Genomic DNA, 13,062 nt, shown 5'->3' with positions numbered 1-13,062 from the left:
ATGGCTGCCTTGGGAAATAGTTATTTACCAATGACCTTGGCACAACGTCTCTCTGAGTCATTTTCCATGTTGTTATTACAGTCAGTTTGGTGGGAATTTCCTTCAGCTGTGACCACAGAGCTGCAGAACATCCAGAGATAGACAGCAATCCTGCCCTGTTTCCATGCACGGTCCTGAAGGAACAGAAGTCATGTCCCAATGCACAATGGGATGTGGATGGGGTCACACATGGAGGTCAGGCCCAGTGTGATTTCAAAAGTTTCTGTTTGCATCCTGAACAAATGAGAGACACTGGGAAAGGGTAAGAGGCTGGACATTATATTCATGTCAGCTCACCTCACTGTAGGATAAGCCTACATCTTCTTTCCACCTCAGAAGACAGGTATTCTCTCCTTTTAAGGGTCTCTCTGCCTTCCCTGTAATTGGACTGGGTTCTAGCCCAGCATCTTAAGGTCCAAGGCTTGCTGTCATTTACATGAAAGGAAGAAGGAACTGGTTTTCTATGCAGCATGTGTTTCTAATAAAATGCATATTATTATTTCTTTAATTGACCACAGTGTCTTAGAAGAGGTCCCATATCTGTATACGAATTAAGTATTTAGATACTCTGTTTGAAATCCCTTTTCTCAGTGACCCATCATGCAACCATTGTGTGCATTTTGGCAGGCTACCATGTTGCACATGTGCAGCAAATACAGCCAGTAACAAATCATTGTGATGTCCCAAAAAGCATATGTTAAACTTGCCCCATAGTCAGCGCTCCAAATACAACATTTTGCTCATTTTACATGTCTTTTTTTGGTCTGAATACAAAAAGCAATCAGATCTCATTGGGGAGTTAATCACTTGTGAACATAGAGCAATGAAATTATCTAACACAAAGGGCCCTTTTTTTCAACCTTAAAGTCACTAGTGAACCTTCACACATTTATTCACTGTTGAAAATGATTTTGTAATTATTTTGAAAGAGTCATTTTGGGGGGTATGTGAAATCACTTCAACAGAAATACTCATATGAGAAAGCACTCAATGTAAAGATGATGTAATTGGACTTACAGTGTTTTTTACATTCAGTTTCTGTGAAGCCAGTCACTACCAATGACTTTGTTGCTATTACTTACAGGTTATATCCTGCATTTCATAACAGACATTTTTCACAGCTAAGTCTATAGGGTGAGCTATTGCAAACAACAAAAATACTCAATGGTCAGGAGCATTTTCAGTAATAAAGATGCGCTGTGGTCAGAATTTATGTCCTCACTCATCCAAAATTAATTTACAACACAAATCCCAAGTCTGCATCCAAGTCTTGTGCCAATCAACCATTCCAGTTTATATCTGCAATTCATTTTTACAGGGTCCAAGAAATACAGACACACATATTTCAGCCACATATTTTTCTTACATCTGAAAAGGGGGTGGGCACATGTAAAATCAGCTTTTACAAAAAGATATCCATAAATATGTATTCCAGAGATGACATTTTCTTGTTACTGCAGGGCTATAAATCATTGCCTCTTCCTATGTGATATGAGTGTAAAATATTTAGTTCATATTAGTATACATCCATACATTTACTGCAGGTTGACTGCAACCTGAAATTCAAAGGATACTAAAGAGTTTACAGGGTATCCTAATATTAATAAAATTTATCAATATTTGAAGACCTCAGTGTTCTATGTCTTCAGTTTATGAATGATCAGCACGGGCAAGCATCAGAAAATAAAGATAATAAAGACAATGCAGGATTAGTGGTATGCTGCAGAAAGAGAACCTTTCTGGTGCCACATGCTGAGATGATGCTAACATTATGGTAAGAAAGCATTCTCTTTGATTGCTCTAACACCACTATATTTCTGAAATGGTTGCTTTTGTTACCATCAAAATCAGAAGAGGTAACTTAAGACTTCATTTGTTCCGTAACCTACAATAAGGACTTCTTAACATCATAAACACTGCAAGTTTTTTTTTATTATTCTATTGTGAATCTGACACAATTTTACTGTTTTCTCAGAGTTTGAGTTTGGATTGATTTAATGCACTAATGTAGATAACTTTTATACCACCAAATTAACAAGACTAAATAAAAAGGTATCCTGCATATATGTTTTATATACCTTATATATTTTATCCCTTTTGAAATTTGCTACCTTTTTTGTGTGTGATTTTGACATAAATGTGCAATTAACATCAAATTAAAATGTTTCCTTTGATTTAAATAGTTTAAATGTAAACTATTAAGTATGCTACAAATGAAAATTGAGGGCAAAGTGTTTTATCTTAAATGTATCTACCCTAAGGATCATTGCCCAAAGTTATCTCAGCCTCTCAAAAAACACTCACTGCTTGACCTTCAAACTTTCTCATGCATTAGGTTTTAAAAAAAAGTTTGTCCAGTAAATTATATTGCTTTTTTGAGAGGAGAAAAATAATTACACAAAACCAGTTCTTACTACATAGAGAACAAGACCAAATCCTTAGATGATCTGGGTAATGGAAGCATTATTCTTTAACATTTAAAACACTAACATGCTACCCAGAATTAAAAATTAAAGATCCAGAAACAGACATTTTACTGTATGAATAAAATCTGTTGGAAAACGGGGTGTCAATTCCATTCTGCAAGGGTTGTCATTTCTTTTGTTTGGCCAAAATTTCTGTCTGCCATAAGAATGCATCAGATGCCAAGGGAAGCACTTTGTTTCTCTCTTTTCAAGTAGCCATCAGCAATCTTCAAACACATATAAAATTAACAAAATATGATTTGGCTACACATTGTTGAGTTTTACCAGACATGTTAGGGAAAGGAAGGGTTTGTGCTATTTTCCCTTAACCACCAGCAACAGCGTCATTATGGCTATTTTAAAAAGTTGCTGCGCTGCACTTACTGTGGCACATGGGACTGAAATTTCCATTACAATGCTCCAAGCCTGCCTCAGGTCCTGGAGACTGTGGGTATTATTTTTTTAAATGTTAATTTTTATTTTATTTTTACTTCATATGTAGAAATCTGACAGCACTTAAAATTTAATCATTCAGGAGCTTAATCCAGGATTTCTTTCAAAGCTTAAAATTCCCTGTAAAGCCAAATTCCTTGATGTGCAAGAAATGCAGAATCAAACCCTAGGTAGCTGGATCCAAGCTTTGTTTTATCAGCCAAGAAACAAAGTTCCCCTGATTTAAAGTACTGCACATAACACTGCTAAGATAAGGATTTAGTTTCCCAAGCCAGGGCCTGATGCTTTAATGAGCTGTGGGGAGGCTCACACAGCCACACTGACTCCACTTGCAGGGAACTCCAGTTCTGGCCAGGTTTCCCCATTTCCCCTTGACTCCAACAGGAGAGAAAACCATCCTTTACACTGTCAGTTCATTATATTTTGAGACCCCCTAAAAAGCATTTATTCCACACCCTCTGAATTCAGCAGGAACAGGACATTTCTAGAAGTGGGTTATTTTCGTTATTTTGATTGATATTATTAACTTAACAGTAAGAATAACTAAAGAGCACAGAATGAGAGACTTTTTAATTTGCTTTTCTTTTCTAACAGAGACATCAACATAGCTCCAAAATTGCTCATCATCATTTATAAAAATTATAACCAGTACAAAACCTTGTGGTTGATGCCTCTATATGAAGCAACAAGTAAAATGACATTTTTTTTCTATTTGAAATACATAAATTATCAGTAAAGGCACATTATCAGAGCTGAAAAAATTGACATATTGGTCCAATGTAAGAGTATTTTGTCCAACACGTGTAACAAAAGGCAGAGTAGGGCTTTTTTCCATTACCCATCTCCCTTAGTCGTGTTCTGAATCGCTGTGTCTCTTAACAACAGTCACACTTTAAGGCACCTAGGGACCTTTTACGACAGTGCTGCTTTATGGCACCTCTTGCGACCGTCGCACTTTGCGGCACCTTTTACGACAGTCGCGCTTTACGGCCCCGCCCCTTTCACAACAGTCGCGCTTTACGGCACCTTTTGCGACAGTGCTGCTTTACGGCACCTTTTTACAACAGCGATACTTTACCGCAGTTTTACAACAGTCGCGCTTTGCAGCACCTTTTACGACAGTGTTGCTTTACGGCAGCTTTTTACGACAGTCGCGCTTTCCGGCCTCTTTTGCGACAGTGCTGCTTTACGGCCCCTTTTACGACACTCTCACACACGCCCTTGCACACCTGCTCACACTCATGCACTGTCTTTCACTACTCACACTCACACGCACACTACTCACACATGCACACACTCTTGCACAGTACTCACACTCGCCCACTCTTGCACACTACTCACAGTCACTCACACTCGTGCTCACATCTGAAGAACCAACGCCAGCCAGAGGACACCAAGCCGCAGCACTGGAGTGAGGTCAAAGCCATGGAAGATCCCTCATGAGCCAGTCAGGAACATCTTTGCCATTTCAGCAGGGGCTGCCTGGGATATGGTCCTCTCCAGGGAGCACAGGGACACGTTTGCTTTAATATGAGATAACTCTATACGTGGGATGGGCTCCTGACCCAACGGCTTCCCCTTCTCCCCCATACCAGACACATCCAGACAGAATCAAACTGTCTGACAGCCTACAACAGCACCTGAGCTCACCCCATTCATCTCACTTTGGGGAGTGGAGGGGATAGCTGTGTTACACCTGTAGTAATAATTGGCAAATATTGAGCCTTTGGAATGACCTCAGCCGGACTAAGTTTTGCTCACAGCCAGTTTGTGTCACCAGCCTATTTTCAAGGTATTTCATTACCCCTGCTAGCTCTGAGTCTAGTGATTCTGAGGTATATGTCACTAGCCTGAGTGCTACCCAAATCTGCTGTACAGAGGGCTGAGCAGATCAAGAGGGATCAATTTAGAAGGTCGGATTGCGAAAGGAGGAAGGCCTACACACTTTTCTTAGTGTGACTGTATTTGCTCTGAGGATGCATGGCTTATTAACACTCTGGTTAATAACGCACATTTATACCTTTGAAGAGATAAAAACCTGTTTGCCGAGATTTGGGTAGAAGTTTCTCACATGCTTTATAAATGCAGGCCAGTACACTTTAAGCAGGTCACACCATGTCCCCTTGAAGAGCTGCAGGCCCGAGCGCCACATGAAACACCTCATCAACATTTCCAGTCCAAATCAAACTCACCCCAATGGCAGCAGAGCAGTGTTCTGTATCCCGAGGCACAGGAATGACACACGGCCACTGCACACAGAACAAACAGCAAAGCCTCAGGTAGCTGGATCCTTACCCGCTCTCAGGGATTTTTTCCCTGACTCATGCCGGAAAATTGCACGCCAATTGAGAAGGATGAGAGGAGCCTGGCAAGGCTGGACACCTGCATTGCAGTGTTTTGGCATGTGCCCACAGCCCCAGCAGGGTGCCAGGCTGCAGCAGGGGCTGGGAGAGCAGGGGGAGCTGACCCTCCCTCAGCCCAGTCACGAATGCACGGCGAGAAAGGGAGGCCTGCTCTGTCCTTGCTCCTTCCATCGCACCAGAGGGTGTGCCAGGCCAGGTACTCACAGCTGACTTTTCTGAAGGGACAAGGAAACACATCCTCCTCGTTTTTGTTTTGGCTTTACAAGGGAAAAAGTGTGGAGTAGCTCTAAAACAACATGGCAAAAGAACAACATCCAGCACGATCATCTGCACAGCACTGGGCAGGCACACTTAGCACCTTGTACAAACACAACACAGCTTCATTAATCGCTCCCAATGCACCTAGTTGTGGGGACAGACAACACACAGCTCTTCATAAATGCATATGGTATGAACCAGCACTTGCCTTTTCCCTCAGTTAGAGCGTTATTGCACAGGTTTGGCAACCCAAATGGTCACTCCAAGATTCTTTGGAGCCTTTGTGCACTCGGCAGGCAGAGGAGCGGCAGCAGCAGCAGCCAGCTGGCCGGCAAGGCTGGACACCTGCCAGGGTGGCTCGCCTCCAGCTCTGCAGCCCGTGGAAGCTTTGTAGCAGGAAGTAGCTGGCAGACCATCAGGGAGGATGCATTTTGTCCATTAGGTAACTGAAGCATAATTTGATGGAAGTTAACACACACAAAAAACCCCAAAAGAAATAAATAAAAAGACAATGCTTGCTAAAGTTCACAAGGAGACAGTCACATGGAAACTTGTTCTATGGTTTGAAGTGAGAATTGTAGCACTGTGAGATATATGACATGTTGGTGACATTGTCCCTACATCACACACCAGTTTTGCTTTGTGCAGCCTGCCATTTCATTTTCAGAGCTAACATTCTTTGGAAGTTTCCCACTTCCTACACCGCATACAAGAATATTTTCAATATCCCAAAAACATTTCTACTTGTAATAGTAAATAGTTAGTTATGTAATGGGTTTTCTCCTTTCTTTCAGCTTTGAGAGCCTTCTAATTCAGAGACTGGACTGTTACCAGCAGTAAAAGAACAGTATGTTTTAACAGGTGTGTCTAGGGGTCTATTGATTTGGTCCTAGAAACACAAGGGATGCAAAGGAGACCTTTGCCTTTCATCAACTAACCCTTCAGAGATCTTAAGTATGGAAAGGCTTGTTATGATCTTTTAACTGACCTCCACAATATTGGAATAAATTTTCATTTAGCAATTACTACATGAAGGCTGCATCACGAAAGGTAAAAAAATCTACTCTTTGGAAATTCTTCCAGACTCAGTGTAGAAATGCCAAGTGGTAAAGCATTCACTGCAACTCTGAACACTCTGTTTAAGCAGTGGATAATTTCACTGTCAAACAGAAGCACCTGATTTCTAATCTTAAACTGTCAGATTTCAGTGTCCAACCACTCCATCTCACAGAGCACACTGTGCTTCTATGCCCTACTTGCTGCTCAGTTTCAACATTGGTTGTAAACTCCTCATGGCTCTTTATGATGTATCTGGCATAAAGAGATCAACTTGCTACTACTACTACCACCATCTACTAGCACATTAATCTTTCTAACCAGCACATCCCTTCAGATCTCACATTCAGGTATTTATCAACAACCCTGAAATTATCTTCATAGTAATTGTATTCAAATAAATTTTTCCTTCCAGTAACTGTGACTTTTATGTGTTTGCAGATACCACAGCTGTGAAAAAAACCTCTTACCACAAATCTATTACAGACTAACTTGTTAGATTGTCACTGAGCTCAAACAGCACCTTTCTGCTCAAGTGTTACAGAGATTGAGGCACTCTCCACTCCTCTGCATATAGATCTGACTTATTGTTCAGCTCCATCTTGATCTAGACTCACATTTTGATGGGCTTAAAAGTGAACATGCATATGTCTGACAAGATGTGAGATTAACTTCTCACATTTTCTTAAGCAGCAATGGAAAAATCCATTTCTTCCTGCTATAAAGGCCTCTCTCATTCTCATTTCTCACTGACCACGAATATACATTATTATGTTCCTTAAAATACCATGAAGAAAGGTAGAGAGTGTATCCCAGTGCTGTAATGGCCAGACCTTGAGATTAGTTTTCCCTGTGCTTCATACTCTTGAGGGTATTTAACAGAGGGCTAGCAAAGGGTAGACTGGAGGGGAGAAAAATCTTCAATCCATCTCTGTACCTATATCTATCTCTGCCAGAAGATTTAGTGGCTTATATTTAGGAAACACCACTCAGTTGGCAATTCAGAGAAAAAAGTGCATATGGAGTTAGAACATCACTGTGCCCACCAGAAACACTGGCTGTGAACAAAGAGAGGACTCCAGAGACCGTGATGGTTTGAATTCTGCATCAGCTGTCCTCTGACTTCTGGTGGTATTCCTTCTCACAGCCAAGATAAGAGCAGCTGAAGTCGACTTTCCTGTGCTCAGTAAGCCCCAGAGTGCTACAGGTGGTTTTTTTCATTGCAAATACCCTACTGCTAATATGGAAAAGAAGCAAAACCACATATAATTAAAAAAAAAAAATCCAGGAAAACACTTTCACACTTGCTGCAATATTGAATGCACTGAAAATCCATGGGTATTACTATGGTTACTACTCCAGAGATAACTAAGGTTTCCTTCTTTCTCTTACTTTGCCGGTTTCTCTGTTGTGCTTTATTCACAAGAAGAGTTCAATAACAAATTATCCTTAATTTACTGCTACTAACAATGTAGGCAATTTTTGGTCCCAAGTCTGCTGCCTTAATACAGGCAAAACAGTCAGTGAGGCAGACAGAATCCTTGCCTGAGTTAAGAAGGCAGGATTAGGCCCACCTTATTATACAGTTATTTATTACACAATGATAATTAACACGAGGCAGACAAGCTCATTTATTTGGCAACAGCAATGTTGGCTGAAACACACTGTTAAAAAATGCTGAGCATAAATAATATGAAGAAATGCTTATGCAACAATAAGAAAATGTATGATTGTGTATTCTATCACACAGCTTAAAAACTGCAGGTTAAGCAAATTACCACTGGCACTGCATATCCATAATTCTGCCGATCACCTAAATGAATGATCAGGTATGATCCTTTCAATTCTAGCAGCGTTTCTTTCTAAATACCTCACTATTTAGCAGCCTAAAGGGAGCCAACACATCAGTAGTGCCTTCTATGCACTGTTGAGTCCCAGCTTGAGCACACCAAACTCTGAGGCCTTTTGAAATCTTTAAAGACAATCACACATGAGACAGTTTCTATATTGCAGGGCTGGGTAGCGCTACTGCAGCACAAAACAATATTTCAAGCTTTCTGATATACATGTGTCACCTCTATGTGACAAATAGCTTGTATTAATTAGGCACTAGACTTGGTGAGATTGCTGTTATTAACTGAGAGAAGATGGGTTGAATTTAATTGTGTGTGACATCAAAGCCAAGTGACTGATATTTCAAGCATCATTTAAAATGTTTGATATTGGAGTCATTGTATTCACATAAAGACTGTCTAAAAATATAAAGGAGAATGATGACAGAGGAACTGAAACGCATTCATACAATCCATCTTATGAAGTGAATTTGATGTAATTTTGCTTGTATTTTTGACCCAGTGTTGACAATATTTATTTATTTAGTTATATAAAATTATTACTTTGAAGAACAGTTTATTTTTCTCAGTACTAATTTTGTAGACAGCTGGGATGGTTTGTATTGGTTCCAGCATCAATATTCTCAGAAATGTGGACATAAGGGAGGGGGAACATAAAAGATCAGCTTGCACTGAAATTTGCTTTATAGCCATTAATGAACACTATTTAGAAAATGTTTACTTAAGAAAAGCAGACTGCACATTATTCTGGCAAACGTCCAAAAAAGCTTGAAAAAAAGAAAGGGGGAAAGGAAACTATGTTTAAAATTGCACATGAAAGAATATATTTAAGGACTAAGAGCTTGCTATTTTGCTATGCACTGTACAAATAGTGACTATCTTACACTCATCAGTATGTGAGGAATGCTGTTTTAGGGTCAAATGTTTCTCTCATTTAAGATGCTGGCAAAAACCCCCTTCAGTTTGACAGGGCAGAATCATACTTGTGATGTAGCATGATAATGTATATGGTGTTTTGCTAAAAAGTGGGTCGATAAACAATTCCCCCAGAGGATACTTGTCTATAATGCTTCTGCATTGTACCATTTCCTTTTAGTTCTTTCTTTAAAAATAAATAAAATAAACCACTTGCTTATTCCATGCTTGCCATGAAGCACACAAAACAATCCAACTGAAATCAGCTTAATTAAACCACAATGTGTTGCAAGCAAACATGTATCCCCCAGGTCTTCCCAGGCAGGCAAATCTGAAATGCACGACAGCCAAAAGTAAATATTAACAATTTCACAAACCAGAAAGACAATGTTCCAGTCAGAAAAACCTCCCCATTGCTAGTGATGCCCTAGACTCACACCCTATAGAGCAAGGAGGGACCGTCAGGCTCACCAGAGGTGCCTTCCCCTTTCTGCAGCCCAAGAAAGTCAAAATATAAAATCCAATATGTATAGTATACATAAATTAAATACATATGTAATGTGCATATATATACGTGTGGATTTTCATGTGTGTAAAAATGTGTATGTTATTTTATATTAGAATTAGTACTGCCATAGTCACACAACCATGTACATACAAGTGATATAACCTCATCCCAGTGGGATTCAGTTCTCAGAGAGGCTTTATCGTCCCAGGAATGTACTCTAAAATGATCAGACAAAATGCTTAATCACGTGCTTAATTGTAAGAACTGATTTTGATGGGGAAACTGATGTCCATAAAGCCAAAAGACACATAAATACCTCAGCAGCTGTATAGGTAGAAAATCCAATAGCTGATAAAGAATTCATGGACAAACTCCAGTTTATGTGAGAGCAATTCTCCCCTGTTTCTTCACAGCAGTGGATCAAAATCTTTTTTGAAATTTTCCAAATTCTCTTGTCCTTAATTATAATACAAAGGTGCACCTTTTCCTCACTTTGTACAGGATTGACATAAGCCTCAGGTTTTAACTAGCCTTCTGCTAAGAAAAGATTTAAATTATTTCATTGAAAAGCAAGGAAAAAAACTTAGTATGTCTGGCAGCATTCTTTGGCAGTTGCAATATCAGTTTTAGCATAATTGATAAAGTAATTTAAATAACAAAGCAGGTTTTTCTATCTATGAATAGATAACAGAAGTAGCTCTGGATTCCCTGCAATTCATTTGTTATTAGGAACTATTTAGGGAATAATTATAACAACTTCTCACTGCTCTGTCCCTCATCTGACAGGCAATCACTGAATTTTTTTTAAATCCATCAAACATGTTCCTACTTTTTGATAAAATTTGAAAAGCTCTCTGAACCAGGTTGCAGTTCCATAGTTGCAAATTAGAAATTATTCCCCATACATATATATCTAAAGGTGATTAAAATGCCCTGTTTCCATAACTGTTCCTCCCAGAAAGCTCATCCGCCTAAAAGAATATTCAAGGGAAGCAAATATTTAGGAGTGTGAATACAATCAAAGCAAAAATGCAAACAGATGTCTGAGGGAGTTGTGTTGTTCCTTCTACCCAGCTTGCATTGAAAGCTTTATATTTTGAAATTAAATAATTTAAAAAGAAAGAGCTCTTCCTTTGATTTGCCACAGAATGTGCTTTAAACTAAACTCATGCTTAAATTCTGTTGCCCCTGAAATCAGTTATTTTTCCTGACTAATGCTTTCTGGTGAGTTGGTTATGGGATAAAAATGTCAAAGGGAAATGTAACAATCATAACCCTGTGCCCAAATACATACATGTATTTAAATGTAGCTCAGAGATATTATTTGGGTTTGTAATCAGGAATTTTCATAACACCTACAGAAAAGTAGGCATCAATCTATTAATAGCCTTCATTTGTCTTCAGAAAAATGGTGAAAACATTAAGGCAAGGTTTTAAAAGGGGGTAGGGCTACTTCTCCTTTGAAGTATAAAAACTATTTAAAGTATCAAATATGCCTGTGACAAAAACGTTTCTTTTGTTTAACATAAGCCAAATTTGTTTGGTCTTTAAACCTAACCAGTATGTTCTTGTCTGGGACATGACCTTTTTGGAACTGCTTTTTGAGCATCATTGCAGTGACTGAAATACCAGTAAGTGTGTTTTGGATGGCTTCCAGTCAGCTCATCCACCTGTGTGTTGTGAGAGCCTGAGCCTGCTGCACTGCTGCTACGCAACAATGCCCCAGGCATTCTTCTTCTCTCCTCACAAACACACGTGACTTTCAATTTTTGCAACCATTTGGAGTTCACTGGCAGATTTATTGACCAGGAAAGTTCATGCCTCCTCTGTGCTGCCCAAATAGGCTGTGTTTTGTTTTGTTTTGTTTTTGGCTGGACTTCTACCTGACCTCCAATGCTGTAGGAATCATTTTACACCAGCAATTAAATGCTGGACTAGTTATTTGTAGCTTGCAATTGTCCCCATTTAGAAGACTAACTGCCCAATTGCAAAGCTTCTAAATGGGTGCAATTGCAAGTTCAAACAGTTGGGCCCACGTGTAATTACGGTCACAAAATTGGGCTCACTTATGTCGGAGGTTGCTGCAGAAGACACGGGCCACCAACTAAAAGTAATGGTTCTCTGCCTGGTTGCTGCTATGTGCTGTTCATTACAGCAGGAGGAATGAAAGGAAAAGCCTCTTGGTGGGAATGCAGAAAACAGAAATACATTAAGACAATTTGAGACTATAAAGTGATCAACGTGGCGCCTAGGACAAATGATCATAACTGTCTCATGCCTAATCACCCATTTCAGACACAGCTTTATGAACAAGTTTTGTTCTCTTTCATGGCTTTTCTCTTATTAAGGCAGAACAGTGTCAGTGGTCAGAGGACTCAATTCCAGATACCAGAGGCACAGGCTGTGGAATGCCACCGGCCATTTTAAACCATCTGCTGAACCTACAGCCTTTTTCCTTCTCTCCACTTGAAAGAAGTTGATCAAGAAAACACCAGCTGGAGGTTTTTTCTCCTCTCACATAGTAAGACAGTAGGTAGTGTGCTACTGCTGTCAGGGAAATTGTGTCTAACTCATCCTAATCATAATTAGAAGAAATTTCCCACCTGTTTCTCCCCAGTTCAAAAGTATTTTCAATAGTTGAAGGGCATACCTCCACAGGTAAAGGCTCCTTTCTCCTGACAGCGTGATACCCTGCACCTATATGGGGTTCTCCCCAAAGCATATTCCAGCCTTGACAATGGGAGTGCAGCCCTACAGACCCAGGCACTCCCAAAAGCATCCTGTTCACCAGCCCTTCATTACCACTGCTTAACACCACGGCACAAGTGAGAAACAGCTCTGCTGCATCCACACGAATTCCTACATCACAGCCTCCTCCAACCGGTGTGCCTAATCAGCCGCCGAGCATGTCAAACCACTGCTGTTCAGCTCATCTGCTGATGACATGAGACACATCTGGGCAATGGAACAAAGAGAATATTCTAAAATGATTATGCTAAAATGAGAATTAATATTCATCCCCAAAAGGTGCAACTGCCAGCCCAGAACAGTAAATAAAATTGACTATGCTACAGTGCCAGTCTTGGGGACCAGGTTCTCCTAAATCCATTGAAAGCAAATTTCATTTACTGAGGATGAGGCCATTGAGACAG

This window comes from Ammospiza nelsoni, chromosome 10 (genome assembly GCF_027579445.1).
Source record: "Ammospiza nelsoni isolate bAmmNel1 chromosome 10, bAmmNel1.pri, whole genome shotgun sequence".
NCBI classification, from domain to species: Eukaryota; Metazoa; Chordata; class Aves; order Passeriformes; family Passerellidae; genus Ammospiza; species Ammospiza nelsoni.
The sequence above is the reverse complement of the archived record's forward strand: the minus strand, read 5'-3'. Positions refer to the sequence as shown.